This window comes from Jatropha curcas, chromosome 10 (assembly GCF_041381405.1).
Source record: "Jatropha curcas cultivar XTBG-Jc1 chromosome 10, XTBG_Jcur_1.0, whole genome shotgun sequence".
Taxonomy (NCBI): domain Eukaryota; kingdom Viridiplantae; phylum Streptophyta; class Magnoliopsida; order Malpighiales; family Euphorbiaceae; genus Jatropha; species Jatropha curcas.
Window position 1 is genome coordinate 16,452,201 of NC_143160.1, and position 21,178 is coordinate 16,473,378.

The following is a 21,178-nucleotide window of genomic DNA, read 5'->3' on the forward strand; positions in this document are numbered from 1 at the left end:
GCACATTAGAAATGCATTTCTCATCCTATGTGCTTTCATTTTCACATGCATACATGCAGGACCTACTTTAACTCAGACATTTTTTGTCAGAATTGATCCTTCCCGGGAAATTGCTTCGAGAGTTTGGAACCGATGTCCTGGTCAGCGTCTAGTCAAAACATCCCCAATCCCCGAGTTCATTCCAGTCAGTTCAGTGAGCTACTCAAGTTCATCAGATTCAGAGCCCGATCCGAATCCAGTAGAAATGGCAGATGATATAGGGGATGAGCCCGGATTTTCACAAGCTCAGATAAGAACAATTACTCAGATTGTGGCTGCTGCTCTCGCCCAAGATAGGGCCCAAAATCAAACTCCTCCCACTTCGAGCAGTCAACCAGCGGTTGAAGAAAGGCAAATCCCAGAACCTGTGTCAGACAACCGGGCTTCTGTGGGAAATACTGTCCCTGTTGAGAATGATGTAATCAAGCAACTTGCGGAGCTGAAAGATAAAATCGAGAAAATGTCTGTAGTAAAGGAAAAAGATCCGGTCACCAATTTTCACATAACTGAGTATGTTTTGCACCCGACCAGCTCCTCCTCATTCAAAACATTCAAGCATACTATATTCGAAGGAGACAATGATCCTCGTTCTCACCTGGCTGAATTTCTCCGAGTCTCTCAGATGAACCGGTACAATGAGGAGGATGTTTTGCGAGCATTCCTGCAAACATTACATAAGGATTATCGGCGGTGGTACGATGGCTTAGATGAGGAGATTCAGAAGAATAGGATCAAACTACAGACCACTTTTCTCAAGCATTTCAAGACTGATGAGAGCGATGAGTTCAGTTTGCGTGATTTGGAGGGTTTGAGACAAGGGAAGGATGAAAGCTTTTCTCATTACTACAGGAGATGGAGAACGAAGCTGTATAGGGTTCAGACAAGGCCGAAGGATAAATAGTTGATCAGAATCTTCAGCAGAAGCTTGTTGCCCTTCTTCAAGGAGAGAATGTTAACCCAGCCTCTCACTGATTTTGCTCTAGTTCAAAGTGCTGGTTTGAACATAAAGGAGCTGTACAAGGAGGAAAAGAAGAAGAATAGAGGGTTTGGCAACTACCGGACTTCCTATGGTGACAGAAATGCCGGAAGTAGCAATCAGAACCAATCAGGGAGCAGTAATACGGTGGGAGCAGTTAATGAAAGAGCCCGAAGAGAGTTTACCGATTTAGGAAGACCCTTGAGTACAGTGCTAAGATCATGTATCAAGAATGGAGTACTCTCAAAATTGCCAGTCGACCCGACTAAGCCCGTGCGAGGGAGATATGTGGACCGAAACTGTGATTACCATCAGTGCAAGGGGCATTCGACTGACGATTGTTTCAAATTAAGGCACGATATCCAGGATCTGATTGACAGCGGGAAAATTACCAAGCCTTTGGAGAGGAACAAGCCCAGCACTAAGAACAACCCGCTTCCCCAGTACCAGTACAATTATCCATCCCGTAAGTCTCAGTCGGGTGGATCAGTCAATGCGATCGGGAGTGGATTGCCAAAAGAGGTAGTGTTGGCCGAGGCTGAATGGGAAGAGTGGATGTGCGCAATGTTGAATATATGGGATGACTGTAGTAGCGATGAGGAAGAGAAAATGCCCGTAAAGATTGAAATCGAGAAAAGCATCACGGTGAAGGTGGGTGATGTGCCGGAAGATGAAGACGAGCAACTCCAGCTTGCAATTCAAAAGAGCTTAGCCGACCAAGAAGAACAATGGTATTATAGCAGCGAAGAGGACGTGAATGAGGTAGGTATCCAGAGCTTAACCCGCAGTGGGCGAGTATACAATCCCGAGAGCAGTATACAGGCTAAAGGGAAAGAGATTGCTATCGATGGAACAAAGAAGAAAGTAACAGAGAAAGGCAGAGAAGAGCCAAAAGAGAAAAAGAAAGAGCAGGAGGTAGTGAAAGGGCATAAAAAGACTGTCGAGGTTGGAGAGAGCAGTCAGAATAGGGCACCAAGTGGGGTGACCGCCAGCTCGGTACTGAGTCAGTTATAAAGAACAAGAGCAGATATTTCAATATGGGACTTGCTGATAGCATCCAAGGAGCATAGAGAAGCTTTACTAGAAGCCATGACTTTTGTCAGATTGCCCGCTCGGATTCAAAGTGTTGTTATGATCAATGTGCTATAGCGAACGATAGGCGAGGTCACTTTCTTTGACTCAGACCTTCCACCAGAAGGAAGAAACCACTGTAAGCCATTATACATCCAGCTTGCCGTCAATGGACGTGATACCCGGAACGTGATAGTGGATAACGGATCAGCACTGTGCGTATGCCCGTTGAAGATGCTATCCAAGTTTAAAATTGAAGAGTCAGAACTTGAACCATCAAATATGGTGGTCAAAGCTTATGACAACACTATGAGGAATGCAAAAGGAACTTTTAAAGCGAAGATATCCACAGGGGCCGTGGAAAGCTGGGTAGACGTGGTTGTGCTTGACATCTTGGCCAACTATGCTCTTTTGTTGGGAAGACCTTGGCTCCATCCTTTAGGTGTAGTTCCGTCCACCTTGCACAGGAAAGTAAAAATTCCATGGGGTACGGATGTAGTGACAGTTAACGCACAAGAGGATCTGAACATGGCAACAGTGGAAGGCTTAGAGTTGGCGGTACCGTTATCGGGTTTTCAGGTGGCAGTGATTGATGCGCCCACCACCAAGAACAAGAGTACGGTGAATAGAATGAGTCCTTTCTCAAGGAAGATGATGAAGAAGATGAATTGGCAGTATGGCAAGGGTTTGGGTCGGGAGCTGCAAGGAATGTTTGAACCTCTCTCATCAGCATTGGGACAGCAAGACAAGTGCGGATTGGGATATTCTGAAAACAGAAAGAAGGAGAGGTATGAGATTCAGTCTCTAGTCAGAGGGTCAAATTTGAATCATATCCTTTTTGTTCCACAAGCCGAAGGAGAATTTCAGAGTAGGGGAAAGACCTACCCCGGTTTGGAGATATTTATGACTAATTATGAGGAGAAGCTGATCAAGTCGCCCGAACCTTCCTTGGAACAACTCGTTGAGGGAACTGAGTTTATGGTGGGTATGACACAGACAAGCACTGAATCTGAGTGGTCAAAGAAGATATCCGAGTTTGAAGACTTCTTGGGGATTGGGGATGAAGCTTCCAAGCTGGTGCAAGAGTAGAAGGCCAAAACATGGATCCTCCAGTCGGTTCTAGCTGCTGAAGATGCTGAAGAGGCAGAGAGGAAGGTATTGAAGATGAAGCTAGCCGAAGAGAAGGTGGAAGCTACCCCAGAAGAAGAAGAAGATGCAGATGCCGATGAAGTAATCCAAGCAATTAAGAACACTTGTAATGAATGTATTGAGCAGGCAATTAATCCTGTATTTTGCTTTTCTGATGCTTGTTTTGAGAACAATATGGATGGTTTTCCTCTTTTATTTCAATCAATGGAAGTGAACTTTGACTACTTGTTTTCTTGTTTCCCTGATTGTCACGTTAATGGCATTGATTATACCACGCGCATATTTGACATAAATGAATTGCATCATTTTGCATTTAATTTAAGCACCACTGAAGATCCTAAAATAATCGAAATCAGATCAGACTTTAGACGTGAGCTTAGACAGGATCTTCAAGAATGCATTAGAAGAACTCAGAGGTATTCGCCTGGAGCTATGCGGACATGCCAGGAATCGATAGATCTATAGCAGAGCACTTCATTCCTACTGATCCGAGTGTTAAACCAGTGAAATAGAAAAGGAGAAGGGTCAGACCATAGTGGCAGGATAAGATCAAAGCTGAAGTCCAGAAGCAATTGGATGCAGGATTCTTAGAAGTACACTATCCGGAATGGTAGGCTAATATAGTCCCGGTGATGAAGAAAGATGGGAGGATAAGGGTTTGTGTCGACTACAGAGACCTGAACAAAGCCTCGCCTAAGGATGACTTTCCACTTTCGCACATAGATGTTTTGATCGACAGTGCTGTCGGAATGGGATGTTATTCTATCATGGACGGATTCTCCGGATACAACCAAATACTGATGGCCTTAGTGGACAAGCACAACGGCCTTCACCACGGATTTCGGAACGTTTTGTTATAGAGTAATGCCATTTGGACTGAAGAACGCTGGGGCAACATACCAGAGAATGGCTACAACATTATTTCATGATATGATCCATAAAGGGTTAGAAGTATATGTAGACGATATGGTGATCATGACAAAAACACAGGAAGAACACGCAGAAATGTTGGAGAAGTTCTTTGCACGGGTCAAGCAATATAACTTGAGACTCAATCCCAAGAAGTGCGTATTCGGAGTAACGAAAGGGAAGTTGTTAGGTTTCGTTGTAGGACCTAACGGGATTGAGGTTAACCCATATAAAATAAAAGCCATCTAGGACATGGAACCGCCAAGAACAGAACGTCAGGTGAGAAGCTTCCTGGGTAAAATTTAGTACATCAGCAGGTTTATTTCAAGGTTATCCATCACTTGTGCTCCAATTTTCAAGCTACTAAAGAAGAATCAGCCAGTTAAGTGGAATGAGGACTGCCAGAAAGCCTTTGACCATATAAAGAAATACTTGATGAATCCACCGGTGCTTAGGTCACCAAGACCAGGAGAACCTCTGATCTTGTATCTGTCTGTAGAAGATGCAGGATTCGGAGCAATGTTGGTACAGCCGGACGCCACTAGAGTAGAAAAGGCCATTTATTACATTAGCAAGAAACTACTGCCTATAGAGGAGAAGTATAACTTGGTGGAGAAAACATGCATGGCAGTAGTGTGGTCGATAAAGAAGTTGAGGCCTTACTTTGATTCCTTCAAGGTCACTTTTGTCTCCAAGATTGATCCTTTGATCCTTTGAAGTATTTGCAGAGAACGCCTACTCTAGAGGGACGGTTGTCTAAATGGTTAATTCAGATGTCTAGTGTGGATGCAGAATTTGTAACAAAGAAAACGGTCAAAGGCCGGGCTGTAGCAGAATTTCTGGCGGAAAATCCAATACAAGTGATGAACCATGGGAATTGGAGTTTCCAGATGAGCACTTACTATGTATCAAAACAGAGGTTTGGAAATTGTACTTTGATGGGTCAGCCAACAGAAATGGAGCCGGAGCGGGTATTGTAATTGAAGCACCTAATGGCGAGGTTACCACGATGTGCAAGAGACTGTTGTTCCCAGTAACTAACAACATGGTTGAATATGAAGCATGCATCATGGGAATGGAAGCTCTCCTTGCATCTGGCGCTAAGGAAGTCGAGGTAATAGGAGATTCATTATTGGTTATTGAACATGCTAACGAGAGATGGAAGGTAGAGGAAGAAAGACTGAAGCCCTATGTCGAGTACTTGTTGAAAAAGGCAGCACTATTCAACAAGATCACTTTCACTCACATAGGAAGAACCTATAACAGAATCCCAGATGCCTTGGCAAATTTAGCGTCGGCTTGGCAGGATTTGAGTAAAGTTCCGAAAAAGCCGTTTATCATTACCGCAGCCAATATCCCGTGCTATAAAGAACATTTTGTGAATCAGGTGGAGTCCGAGGAAGAACCCTGGTTTACGGATATTCTGAGGTATATGAAAGATGGTACTTTTTCTGATGATGCGACGAAAGAAGACCGTGCAGTTCTCAGAAAAATGGCTCTGAATTATGTTCTAGCCGATGGTGAACTCTACAGAAGAGCTTGGGATGGGATGTTGCTGAGATGCGTGAGTAAGCAAGAAGGAGACGATATAATGAAGAAAGTGCATGAAGGAGTTTGCGGTACTCATCTAAGCGGCATGAGCCTAGTAAGAAAAATCATGAGGCAGGGTTATTTCTGGATGCAGATGGAAGGTGACTGTATTCAGTATGTGCGTTATTGCAAAGCTTGCCAATATCATGACAATAAAAGCCACTTACCTGTTGTTGAACTCCATCCAACAACTCCTTCTTGGCCTTTTTCTGCATGGGGTATAGACGTCATCGGCAAAATCTCGCCAGCAGCATCGAATGACCATCAGTATATATTGGTTGCAGTTGACTACTTCTCTAGATGGATTGAGGCTCAGTCTTACAAAACCTTAACCGCCAAGCATGTGGCTAGATTCATTGAACAGAACATTTTCTGTCGCTATGGTGTTCCCCATCACATAGTTACAGATAATGGTTCTCATTTTTAAGCAGATGTTGGTCAATTGCTTTATAGATATAAGGTTGAGCACCACCATTCTTCTCCTTACCGCCCTCAGGCTAATGGTGCAGTAAAAGCTGCGAATAAGGAGATCAAAAGAATCCTGACGAAAATGTGTGAAAGGTACAGAAGCTGGGCTGAGAAACTCCCTTTCGCGCTCTGGGGGCATCGCACTACATTTAAATCAGTAAATGGAGCCTCTCCTTTCGAACTTGTATATGGAATGGAGGCAGTGTTACCGATAGAGCTCGAAAAGAAGTCTCTCAGGGTTTTGGTAGAAGCTGGTCTGACCGAGGAGGAATGGGTCAAGAACAGGTATGAAGATTTGGCGCTCTTAGACGGAAGAAGACTGAACGCTCGATTCCAGGATCATATGAGAAAAAGAAGGATCGCTCGTTTCTACAATAAATGGGTACATCCAAGGGCATTAAAGAACGGAGATTTGGTTTTGATCAGATTATTGGATCACTAAGCCCAGAATCATCCTGGTGGGAAATTTAAACCCAACTGGCATGGATCGTTCAGAGTTCACAAGTTATTAGCAAAAGGTGCCGCTGAATTAGTCACCATGGAAGGGGAGCCTGTCAACCGAATTATCAATCAGGACCAAATGAAGAAATTTTATGCCTGAAATGATGATTTCGATTAAAAAAAAAAAAAGCTAAGTTGAAAACCCGAAAGGGCGGCTTAGGCAAGAATTAAGCTCGCTAGGTTGAAAACCTGAAAGGGCGGCCTAGGCAAAAGTTAGAGCATAAATGAAAATAAAACAAAATTTTCGGGATCAACGTGTGATGCTTAGTTTAAATGCTGAATCCATGCCATGCGTTCGTGACAGATTTGTGATTGATTGATCAACACCATCAACTCGACTTGAAGGAGAATAGGAAATCGAATAGTTAGAGCAAATGACCATTGTATTAGAATAAACTCTCTTTAATTCTGTATAATGTTGAAAAGAAGTAAGATCAATAAAGGTTTTGAATTTCAAAATTTTTCTTTTTGTTCCGGGGTTATGGTCGAAGAATGCAAGACCTTCCTCTCTGCTTATTTGAATAAAGATCGACTCATCTGGTTTAAAATGTTCTGGCTGTTGGTCCTGCCTAAATAATGAACTCTTTTAAGACATTGATCAGAGGGACGAGCACCATTTTCTCAGTGATTTCCCTGGAAAGATCGATATAAAACCATGAATAAACCTTAGTACTCATACAGGTTCATGCATACATAAGGAAGTTACATTTGTTACTTTTGTCTGATTTGTGCAAGTTATGAAACAGTAATTATTTGTTGTCTTCAAGCGTAAGCTTTTGTTTTTGCATAATAATTTCTTCCTTATGAGCTTTCATTTATTAACCCAAGGGCAGGAGGCCCAAATAACTAACACAATAAATAATTTCGAAAGAAAAAGTTTGTTGTCTATTGTTGATTCATGTCTGCAGAAAGCAGGAATTAATAAAGACAGAATCGTCGGGATCATTAATCAAAAGGAGAGCAGATACATTTAAATAAAAGTTCATGGCCTGAGTACAAAATAAAAGAAAAGCAACAAACAACAATTTATTCTAATGGGGCCTATCAGAAGGGGCCAATCTTCACAGAGCATGACATCATTATGGGGTAAAGAACCAGTTGACATATGCAGGTGTCACGGTGTCCTACACCGTTCCTTCATCTAAATACATGGAGTTTCGATTTTGCCAACGGTCAGCCAAATTAGTCAACAGATGTGGTGTTATCAGACCACTCTCGAAGTTATGGATTCTGGGAACATGTTGTATCATCCCGTACTGACGGCTAATCCTATCTGGGAAATAGGCCATGGAACGGTCTAGACTGGCATACAACACATAATTAAGGTTCATACTTCCTGTCGTGACCAGGCTAATCCTCCACCAAGGACAAGTCCATCGAATGGTCGAGTTATCCCCAAAGTCGAGATGTCCTCGAGTCCGAGACCGAAAGCTGGCAGGTCCATAGGTTAGAATTAAGTGAGCTGGGACCGGAGGGATCAGGCTTAATTTGTCCAGAGCCCAGGCTTGCAATAGCAGTGGACAACCACGATGATGAACATTGAAGTTGGTGATGTGAAGGGCAATATCCCTGACCCAACACATTGTTTCTCCCATGATCATCATAAAGACAGTATGATGATACAATTGCATGTCACGAACAACGGTCAGAAGTCGAAAATCTCCAATTCTAGGTTGACGATTCTTCATGGCATACACATTCAACAACAAGAAGCAGCAAGCTCAAATCCAAGAGAGATCTAGATTCATAGACAAAACCTTGCTCAAGAAAGGTTCCAAAGGGAGGCCTTGATCCATGTTTATGCCATCAGAAAGGTAAATCGGACACAAGGCCGCAATCTCAGCTAGACATACCTAGGACCTGGGGGTAAAGCCGGAGTTTCATCTTGATCAGGATGATGATCCATCACGGCGCACATCTCCTCGTAGGTCGGGGTTACTTCAGAGACTTCAAACCGGAAAACCATGGTTTTAGGATTAAAATGAGTAACGAGCCAAGACAAGAAACCATAGTCAGGTTTTAAGTCCTTGAAATATTTTAGCCAAACGAGCTGGTTCATAGGAGGAACTTGCCATAGGTCGTCAGGAATGGATTGAACAAAGGATGAGACTTGATTTCTAAAGGCCATGGAGAAGGATTATCTAAGAAACTGATTTGCTTTGAATGATGAATGTGAAAGAGATATGAAGGGAAACCCTTATTTATAGGAGGGTAAAGGGACTGATGAGCGAAGCATCGTAATTATTCGACTTGATGTCCGTGATCAAGGGTAGTTAGAAGGGTATTCATGTATGGACTGCTTGAGTGGGTGAGCATTTAAACCCGCATTAATCAATAAGAAGGACGGTTTGTACAATCAGAAGGTTGAATTTTTGTGACCACATCAACCGTCCTGTTAGGTAAGTATTATGATCCACTTCTATTTAGTAGTTGGTTTTTGTCGTATTTCATTTTAAATCCATTATTTTATTCTTTATTTATTTCATTTATTCATTTACAATAAATCAGTCCATTGACTGCTGACAAGGTGAGCCTTTTTTTTTGGGACACTGCTATTTTGTGCTTTTGTGTGTTTGTATTTTATTTTTGCAGGAATAGATCTCACAACTGTAAAATATAAGCAGGTATGATATAAAAAAAAATATTGTAAAATAAATAAAAAAAAAGAGAGAGTAAATGATATCATAAAAATAATATAACTGTACAACCGACAATATAAAACTACTAAATGTTTAAAAAGTGTTCAAAAATGGTTGAGACACGGAGCAGGCTACCACCGCCTACGGCTTGGACCAACAGCAGCTTGAGGGGGTGGAGACAATGGTGCATCATCGGAAGAAGAGCCGTCATCGTCCTCGCCTGAAGAGTCTAGAGGAATCCCCTCTACCTCCAGCCTCGTCCGAAGCCAGTCTACCTCTGCCTGGAGTCGGGTCACAGCGCTAGACTGACGAGACTGATGCCTCCGCAGCCTACCGATCTCCAGGTCCTGTAAAATAAAGATGTGTAAGGAAAGATTAAAAATAATAAATAAGGAAGGAGGATAAGACACAAAGAAGGCTATACTTACTCGCTCGTGCCGCTCGGAGGAGAGCCGACCGATGTAGGATCGGGCGAACCCAAACCGCTGGCAAATCTCTTGGTACCTCTGGGCCGGCACCTGCAAACAAGAAAATTCCATTAAAAGGCTATTCAGGTAAAGTGCTTTTAACTTTGTAAATTCGGTTTATAACTCACATGTGTAGTGTGCTCAGGGTCCAACTGCACCGGGGGAGGAGCCTGCAGAAGATCAGCAGGAATGATGATGCCCGATCCCAAGCCTAGACTAGGATCCAGCACCACCTCCATGCCCGGCGGGAATGGGACGTCACCCAGTACTACACCGGCCGGTCCAGCCGGAGCAACCGTATCACCCGCCTCAGTCGCTGCCTCTGCCCTGTAGTGAGCCGCAGTCTTGTGTGTCTTCCGCTCCTGCATTAAGTTACAGAGGAAGTAATGGTACCAGTGGCCTGAAACAGTGAAAATAATAATGAAAGTAAATAAGACTGAAGATCAGGAAGTCACCTAGGTGTACTCGAAAATCTCGGGAAGCCGCGCCTGTATCCGAGAGGAGAAGTAAGTAGGGAAATCACCGACGGACAGAAAATCGTTCGCTGAGAAGCCCCTGTACTCCACCTCTAGATCCTCCCGGGTCAAGCCCTCTAGGAGACACATGTGACGAGGAGGGGCATGAGGCACCCTCCGCTGTGCTGGAGCTACCGGAGTGTCGTAGACTCTCTCTCCGAGGAAGTACCGATCAGCCCAGTACCCCCGCATCAACAGCCTCGATCGAGTATACAACTCAACCACCTCCCGGCCCGGGTAGGTACTCCAAGCCTCGCAATCCCATGGAGTCAGGAACAGCTGCAAAAGAATAAGAAATCAGTGATTGGTGTGCATTCAAAAAAAATAAGAGGGAGGGAGAAAGCTAAATTAAATGTTCAGAGATTCTTTTTGTACTTACATCGGACAGCTCCCGGTCGTTAAGGAAGCTCCTCCAGTACTCAGGATCCTCGCTACTGGTGTAAGTATGATGATAGTGGGCCAGATAACGAGGGATCCTCCTAGACTCGGCAGAAGAGTCACCGCTCGAACCCCCTGGGTAGATACGATACTCGTATGACCATACCTGCAATAGAGAAAGAAATGATATCAGTTGGTTGAATAGTTGAGAATGACAAAGAAGAAGCTGAAGAGTGAAAGAATGTTACCTCTAGAGGCCGGATGAACAGCCAGTTTGACTCACTGCTGCCACGGGTCCAGACATCCAGACCGTGATAGAGATGAGCCAAAGCTACCGTGGCCCAGTCGAAGGACCCGACCTGGCTCAAATCCCTCAAGCATGCTAGCACCGCCGGGTCTCCCTTATTCTAGGAGGTGCATAGCAGCTGGGATGATATAATGTAGAAGAGGCAGGACCGAGCAGCCTGGTCCCTCTCCTCTCGAGTATATGCAGAAGCAGCAGGTCGGGCCTCCACCAGCAACTCCCTCCAAGCAGCCAGTCTGGTCCTGATCCTCTCGGCCCAGAACTGGAAGACCATCTCATAAGACATGCATCCCTGCACGGTGTACCTGGTCTGTGTCGTCACACCGAGTAGAGAGCGGACTAGCTGAGCTCCGAGAGTAGCTGTCTGGTACCGAGCATCCAGTGGGGGAGCCGGACCGGTGAAGCGAAGGCCAGTGATGGCAGCATAGTCTATGGGTGTCAGGGTCATCTCACCGAACCCGAAGATGAATGTGTGCGTACAGTCGTTCCACCGCTCCATCAATGCATATCGCATAGCGGGCGGGAAACGGGGCTGTGTGCGGCGTAATCCTGCAGCGTAATCCCCGAAGCCTGCAGCGATGACCCGAGCTCGCATAGGCGGAGGCATTAGTGGCTGATCCACCCGAGCGGGCCTTGCCCAGATTAACCTGTAAGAAAAATTTCCAATTTCAATAAATATAGTACTAACAATTATTTATCTTCTTCTATGGCAGGAAAAATAAAAACCCAAATTTCGGTTTGAACCGTAGCTGCGTCACGCAACTGTACAACCGCGTCACGCCTCCACACAGCTGCGTCATGCAACTTGACCCCAGTTGCACACCTTGAAGCACAGCTGCGCCGCGCATCTCAGCACCCGTGCCACGCCACTCCACAGCTGCGTCACGCAACTGTTTGAAGTTTGTTGCCCTAAGAACAGATGCGCCACGTAACTACGCAGCTGCGCCACGCATCTCGACAGTTGCGTCACGCAACTGCTCAAGGCTCTGCCTCGTTGACGAACAGTCCCGTCACGCAGCTGTTCTTCCAAAGAACAGCTGCGTGATGCAATTGTCGAAGGTACGCAATACTTTGATTTAAGCCTAATTCCACTATGTTTGTGTTATTCTCATGCAATTCTCAGGGTAAAATCAAGTCGCCTAGATGTACCAACAAGCAAGCATCAATAAATCAAGTTCTAACACAATGAAAAGGGGTCAATCCTAAAGTTCAAGGCAAGCTAGCGTTCTCTGGCGCCACGAACAGTTGCGTCACGCAACTGTTCACACAAGAACAGCTGAGTCACGCAACTGTTCACACAGCAACAGCCGCGCCACGCAACTCCTACCCGCGTGACGTGACTGTTGACGCACGCACAGACTACAAAATTAAACCATATGCTACAGTTATGGATCAAAAGCAGTAAAATCGAAGAAAATTTTTACTTACCTCAGTTTGAAAGCTGCGCATCCGGCTCGTCTCATATCTAACCGGGAACTGAGTACCCGGCGACGGAAGGAGCTCAACGGTCGCGTCCCTGGAGTCAGCGGGTTTCGACTCACTGGCATCGGCTCACCGTCGAATGTAGGAACATCTGGTAACGCCCCGAGGATCTCCATCTCCGGAGTATAGGCGAAAGCAGGGATTTTAGAGATCTGAGACATCGCTTTCAGTTGAAAAGTTCAGAGAACTTTCAATTGATTAGGGTTTGTGAATGAGTGAAAATGAATCGGTTAAGAAGAAAGTTACTTATAATAAACAGTTGGGCCCAAGCCCACTTCTCCAAGCCCAAAAAGCAACAGGCCCATTATCCTCCTTCAAGCCCAATAGGCTTGTGCGGCCCATTTAAAAGCCCACGACGGTCCACTTCAGCAATTTGACGTCGATGTGCGGCTCGCACACTTCGGCAATTTTTGTCTACTCACCACACAGGGGGCAGGAGCATCAAATTGCCCAGATTACCCTCAGGTAAGTTTTTTAAACACTGTATCATAAAGGGTATAATTGAAAATGCAGACAAATACTTGAAAATACAGACAACAAATTTTTGTTAAATCTTTTATGCCAAAATTTTTGCTAAAATTTTTGCAAAATGATTAAAATATGCCTACAAAAGTGGATATTTTTGGTCCTAGGCCGGAATTCCGGACTGGGGGCAAAAGTATAACCTTTTGCCTTGATGTGAATCCTTTTTCATAATTAACGCATGGGAACATTTGATGTTCCAACATTCTTCTAACAAAAGGCATGGTCTGTTTGTACACAGATATTGCTCTTTTTCTTGTGAACAATTTTGCAGGCCAACCAGCGATGGTGTTCTGAAGCCGATAGGTCTTACTGATTAGTGATGGTGCATTGCGAAGCTAGTCAGAACAATTTCAAAATAGTGATGATGTATTGCGAAGCTGTTTGAAATCTCTTCCCCAGTCAATGATGTTGAATTGCGAAGTTGACCTGGGTAAAACCGACATCTTTTAGGCCGATCAAACCAAGCCTCGAGGATGCCTTTTCTGATCCGATTGGAACTGACAAAGCCAATCAAACCGAGTTGAGTTAGGTGGCCAGATGATCAAATCAAACCCTTCAAGCCGATCAAACCGAGCTTTGAAGACCTTTTTATCAAACCAACATCTTTCGGGCCAATCAAACCGAACCTCGAGGATGTCCCTACTGATTCGACTGGAGCCGACAAAGCCAATCAAACCGAGCTGAGTTAGGTGGCCAGATGATCAAATCAAACCCTTCAAGCCGATCAAACCGAGCTTCGAAGACCTTTTTATCAAACCAACATCTTTCGGGCCAATCAAACCAAACCTCGAGGATGCCTCTTCTGATCCAATTGGAGCCGACAAAGCCAATCAAACCGAGCTGAGAAGTTGGCCAGATGATCAAATCAAACCCTTCAAGCCGATCAAACCGAGCTTCGAGGATGATTGCCAGATAGAAAGCGCATCAATAGACCACTTTAACACTAATCGTTTATACAATTAATGATAAAGTGGGGGGGCAAACTATTGACGCGTGATTTTATGCCCCCACCTAACCCAATGATGATATGAGGATAAGAGATAAGCCATCACGATCAACCAGAAGTGTTTAAACCAAAAAATTGAATCAAACCGGCCCAAAGGAATCTGACCCGCGTTAGGGTTGTGTCACGCAGGTAATATAAGGCATCACGATCAACCAGAAGTGTTTAAACCAAAAAATTGAATCAAACCGGCCCAAAGGAGTCTGACCCGCGTTAGGGTTGCGTCACGCAGCTATTACCTGCGTGACGGCACTCTTAGTCGCGTCACGCAGCTCTAACGGGGCTGACACCTCTAGCGCGCGCCCGTGCAACGGCCTGCGCTGTTTGTATGGATACGCGGCAATTGTACGAAAAGTAAGCTGCGTCACGCAGCTTACGGTTGCGTCACGCAGCTTCTACCTGCGTGACGCGACTATGTTCTGTTGCCCTACCCATATAAATACAACATTTTACACTAAAAACGGGACTTTTGACACTTTTCTCTCATTTTCTCTAAGAAATATAACGTTCCGAGTTTAAGTTTTTCGATTAACGGCTAGAGTTCTTCCTCAAGAACTCAAGTGAGTAAACTTGAGGAAGATCAAGTCATAGATATTTAGATTTAAAGTCAAAAAGTACAAAAAGATAAGAAGAGGAAAAGAGAGGAAAGAAAGAAAAAGAAAACGATTTATTTTGTGCAAGAACTTAGTGACCACACTTCTGGGGTCGTGAAGCATTGTCTCTGAGCCAATCCAAGTGCATGCAATCCTCAAATCTGAGGACTAGGTAACCATTTCAACTTTTCTCTTTCATTTCTAGTCTTTTATTTCTTAAAAATCTTATTTTCATAGTATTTAGTTGGTCTGTTATTGATTAGACGTGATTTTGCCCATTGTTGGACCTTTCTGAGTTAAGTTTAACCATTTTTGACCAAAAGAACACGTAAAAAGAGTAGTTTGAAAGGTAGTTGCGGACCAGAGCAGCCGCGTCACGCAGCTATTACCTGTGTGACGCGACTGTTCATGTCCAAAAGCCCTTAACCTGGACTGGACCACCTGCGTAACGCAGCTGTTCGTGTACTCAGTTTCTATTTTGTCTTCATATTTGTATTTAATGTTTTGCTTTGAATGAATAATCAATATGCTTGAGGATTTTAAATATATCACGAACAGTTCCGTCAAGTAGCTAGGAGTTCTGTCACGCGACTGTTCTTCATAGAACAACTGCGTGACGCAACTATTCCAATTTCCAGGACAATAACTAGAGTTCCATCACGCGACTGTTCTTCATAGAACACCCGCGTGACGCAACTATTCTAAGTTCCAGAATAAATGACAAGAGTTCCGTCACGCGACTGTTCTTCATAGAACAGATGCATGACGCGACTGCCTTTAAATTTCATAACATTTTGTTTATCTCATTTTAATTTCATGTGATTAAGTAGATTTTTGATCTTAATTCGGAAAATAATCAATAATGGGCAAATTATGTTTTAATCAAACCAAATCAATTAATTTATTATGATTATGAGATTTTAAGGTTTATTGTTTATTATTGATTATATTATTAAACTCGGTTTGTGGCCCGCCTTTGACCATAAGGCAAGAGCGGGTCTTTTAATTTTATTTGATATGTATTATGGATGAATGGTGGATGTGATGATTAATTTATGATGAATGCAATGAATGAATCTAGTTGGGACGATTAATTAATTTTCCACATAGGAACTCGGTTTGGTTTATTCGGGTTGGGTTTAGGTAAATAATTGGCTTTTTCTAAAATAAAATCAATTAGAAATCGTAGGTTAAAAGAGGCCGATTTTTCGGGCGTCGGTTTCCAACGGACCGACGTACCCAATTCCCTTACCTAGAACCTCATTGGTTCGCCTGACCAGTGTTTTTAAATAATTTGGCCTTAAATAAAAATGGGTTAAATGGAGTCACTTTTATAAAATAAAATTAGAAACGGTCCCATTGCCGAAAAAATGGGTGGCGACTCAAAATATTTTAAGACCGATTTATCGGCATCGTACAACCAAAAGGATTTTTATCACCTTCTTCCAAAACAATAATAAACAATAGAATAAATAAAAAGATGTTTTCCGAGGTCCTTCCGGGGTTTTAAGGGATCTCACATTGGGGCGAAAACAAGGTCCCGGAAAAATTCCACATACTATTTAACACTAACTTAACAATCCTGTATTCTCAACTCAATTATTTATTCACCAATTAACATCATTAAAATTCATCAAATATTACACCAATTAATGAATATTTTCTAAGCTCCTTAAACTTCCATAACCATACAAGTATGGAAATCTCAATTTATTCATAATTCTCTCCAAACCAACACTTAATAAAATTATTAGAATGCTTAATTAACTAATTAAGCTCATCTATTCAAAATAAAATGATCATTTCCATAATCATTTCGAGTTCGTAGAATCTCCATCTTTGGCCTTAGGTAAGGTTTTCTGAATTCAATCAAATTAAAGCTTAAATCATGGTTTATAGTCAATACTAACTAATTAACAACTTAAATCATGTTTATTTCACTTATTAGCATCAAAATCAATCTCTCCTTCAAAATCTCTACTTTGAAATCCTAACTCAAACTTCTTCAAATCATGAAAATAACATAAACTAAATAGAGATTAAGTTACCTTAGATGATTTTCAACAAAAACCCTTTGAAAATCAAGAAGAAACCTTAAGCTTTGAAGCTTTTCTTCTTCTCTTCTTCTCCTCCTTATGCTACGACCTCTCTTCTCTCCTTTAGCAATAGTCTTTATTCTTTTAATTTTGCTAATGCTTAGTTTATTAAATAACTAGCATGTCATATGCAAGTCACATGGCTACTAATTCTCTTTAAAACCTTTATGTTGTGGATAGACGCTCAAATTTTGCCCCTAAAGGCTCAATGATGATAAACGATTTTTTTACATAAGTTTGGATTGGGATTCCTGATCGTCTCGGTTCTCGGACCAATGGTCCTTGGCTGAGATAATACATGTGTTGAACCATTTTTACTTTTTTGGGTTACCGGACGTTTTGCGATGAAACTTGGCTTGAGAAGGGCGTTCGGCTCGCTCGCCGCATTGTCTCGTTTTGCATGCCATCCGATCCGATTTGGTAAAATGGGCTCAACCTTATTGCGGGGCCCATAGTGGTATTTTGCCACATCAGCCCTAAAATAGGGCCACACACTCCCATTTGCACATAAATAGGGCATTGGAGGTGTGTAAAAGGGAGGATTTTTAGATAATTAAGGGAAACTCTTGCCATTTGGAAATTCTACTTGGAAATCAAAAGAAAATTGTGTTTCTCATTGTTCTAAAGTAGTGATTCATTGATTTTCAGTTACTAAACCCTTAAGGATCCACTAGAAATCTCAAAAACACATTTATTAAATCTTGATCTCGGATTATTGGGTCAAGAACTCAAACCTTTGGGGCTCTTCATCCATTTTTGCACAAAACTTGAGGAAATCTTCAAAAGGTAATACTTGAGAACCTTTAACTCATTTTTTCATCTTTTTCCTTTTTCTTTTTTGTTGTTCAAGAACATTTTCGAGTCTGGTTATGAGGAAAACCCCGGATCAACCAAAAGGGGTCTATGTGCCTCTGTAGCACGTGGCCAATGGTAGTGGCGTGCGCCTCAAGCCTATGGCTTGTGCCCCTTCAACCCAGAACCCCTTTGTTTGACTGTTCCTACCTGTACCTTTCTTGATCAGGGAAGGGCCTAGCGCCACTACGTGTGGCGCACGCCACACCCTTGTGGTGCATGTCACTTCCCCTATGGCGCTAGGCCCTTCATTTCAAAGGTTCAGAACATCAATAATCAATAAAATGGTCCCGATTAGAAAATCCAATGGCAAAACTCCAACCTTAAGTGGTCTGAAATGCATTTTTGTCCACAAATGGATTAAATAAACACTAATAAATAAGATGGAGAATACGAATTGGCGTATTTGCTCATCATTCACGATGAACATCAAGGCCATGAACTCAAATCTTATTCTCACCTTTAAATTATTGCCTTTTAATTACCGTTCTTTATTTTCCAGCACTTTCTTATTCTATCCTTTTATTTTATCCCTTTAAACTTAATGTATTATGAATATTGTTGCGCTGACCCCTTTATTTATTAACTTTATAACTTGAACATGCATCATTTAATCATTTTGTGAATGAACGAATGTTTAATGATTATGGATGTATGATTTTATTTCTATGAATGATGTTTATATTGTGTTTGTATTACTTGGATGTTTTATTTTGCTTTACTTTAATGTTATATTATGGAAAAATGTAAGAGAGCTTAATGGATCTCATTTATTGCTTGTTTGTAATAGTTATGGGATTTGGAAAATTTGGAGGGCAATGCTTAGAATGTATTCTAGGTGTGGTTTGTATTCTTTTCTCCTCATTCCCCCTTCTTTGGATGTTTGATTTTATGATGTATGTGTTATTAATTTCTATGATTGACATGGTTTCTAAAATTGCATAAAAAAGTATTTACATCTCATTTTTTAGTTAATGGCATTATTAGGTAATTGTGAAGTAATGGACAACGAGGAGGTCGATTTGACCGAGTGATATGGGTGCCTAACACCTTCTCATATCGTACCTGACTCCCAGACGTTATCTCTGATTTAAAACCGAGTTAGTCGATTCTAAAGAATCGACTAATTCAAGAATTTTCTCTAATAAGGGTGGCGGCTCCTAAAAATAAAAAATCTTACCAAAGTAAGAGAACCTTTTCCCGAGGATTAACGAATGGGTTAAATAAAGAAAAACGATTTATTAAATAAAATCAATCAAAGCATGTTCAATTCGATTCTTTCCTTATATTGATGGAAAAATCACATGTCCTCATTATGCATGCATATTCATGTTTTTACCCATAGTTGTTATTATAACTTTCTTTTATTCTAATCAAGTCCATAATCCTCCATTAACACTTAATTAATCTCATTTAGGCCTTAGTTACACACCTTAGATGATTTAACACAAAATTATTAAGTACTTAATCAAAACACTAATGGAGGTGCTTCACATGCTAGCTTCTCATTGCTATAACTTGAGCACATTTAACCTTCTTCTAATTAATCGCCATAATAATTTTTTACTTTAATTAACTTATGGTTTTGTGATTAACAACCTCTTACTAACATATTAAGACAATCTTAATCAACTTAATCATCAATATAGACATAATTCTCCATAATAGTCTCACCATTCTCACTTAACTCATTCACAAACACCATTTATAGATGTACTAAAATGCTTTAAAGCACATATATGCACCCTTTGTATCTATGGTACAGCGCCAAGCTTTTTGGGTTCAGAGCTTATTCAGATTATGCATTTGCATATTCACATTCTTATCAGATGCTTATGTGCATAGTCATGCTTAGGCATATCATTGCCTAATATTTATGACAAGCAATTGCAAATGCATGTATATATACATTCATGTTACATGTGTCATATTCATAAATACAGACGTATGATCATGATATGGTGTTTTCAGTGCCGGATGTTACAAATGTAGGCATCTATTCCCCTAATCATGTACCACCCATGAACATATATATGTGTGGCTTCTCATCAATAAAGATCACTCTCATCTTTTGCTCTCTATTTCTTCTCTTTATTCTCCCTATTTTTATGCTATTTTATAACACATTATCAGTATGATTTCATTCTATCGTTTTGCTTGCAAAGTTAAGATTCAATTATTTTCATCTTTTTTGCCCTTCTAAAAGGTAAGCGTTAATAAATAGTGTTTGATTATTTTATTGTTTATTGATTATTTTCTCCCTCTTTTAATATTCACGAATATATATATATATATATATATATATATATATATATATATATATATACATATATATATTAAAACGTTTACCTTGAATGTCCGTACTCGTCACCCGAAGGACCAGACTTGATTGTAGGTTGGCTGGAACGAGTGCTTGAATAGTCCCTTTTCTCCCCTTTCCAATCAAAACAGTTATTCGATTATTATTAGTTAGCGATTCCGGCTTAGTGAGTCTTTTCTTCCGTGATGAACTATCGGCACTAGTCCTATATCCTACATTTTATTTTGTCTCTATCGACCGAGGAGAAAGGGGCTCAGCGAGAAAAGGATTATACCATGAGAGAAGCAAGGAGGTCAACCTCTTTCAAATATACAACATGGATTCTATCAATGCAATGCAGTTGGACTCTCAACCCAAGGATTGCTGTTAGAGTCGAAACTAGGACTTATGCTATTTCATTTTGAAAGTCAGAATGAGAAGTTAGAAGGACAAGTAATTAAGTATTGGGTATCCCACGTATGGGCTGCTACTATCAGTCACAAGGCAAGGTTACGATAAACTTTGAAGGCTTACAGGAACAAGCGTAGACCCGTAGCGCGCCTTTCACTCAGTAAGAAGTGCTTTTCTTGGCGAAGCGAGGAAGCACAGTTGCGCGCTTCTCCATAGCCCCTCCATACTCTGTAGGCTATTAGTACCAAGCGCAAGCGCCTGACTTGGAAGCTTGCTGTGTAATTTCATAAAGAAACAAAAGTGTGTGAACCTCAGCGAGTCCGGGTTTCAAACTAGCCTCCTGGACTGAACCGACCTCCTTAATATTAATTTTAGCAACATTAATTGCACATAATATCTCGAATGAGAAGAAAAAAGTATCCTTGCTCGGTGATCAGTCAATTCAGTCATTCTGGATCCCTGACTCGTCTTATTCTGGGAAAAACCAGTGAGACATCAAAGTTTTGGAGTTCAAGTCATTGTAAGAATAAGCCATTTCCAATACATAGAGATTTGGACTGAAAGCATTCTTCGCAAGATAAGAGCAAGAAAGCAGTACAAGTCCAAGTCTTTTTGCATTCTACATTTGTTTGAAACTTTTAAGTCTCCGTAGAGTCAGTCTCTAATATCATATCACATTAGACCAAGTTTTGCTTTGATGATGGTTAGTTCCTTTCAACAAAAGAAATGAAAGACGAATAACCGAGCTAGTCGTAATAGATTGACTTTCATGCTAATTCTTGCTCTAGTATGAAAGTTCCATTTCAGGGAAGGATGATGTACCATGATACTTTTTGTTTTGTCGAGCCCTACTTTGGTCTCTGGTTTGATGGTTGCACATGTTAGAAAGAGGGTGAAAGGCCCACTACTTC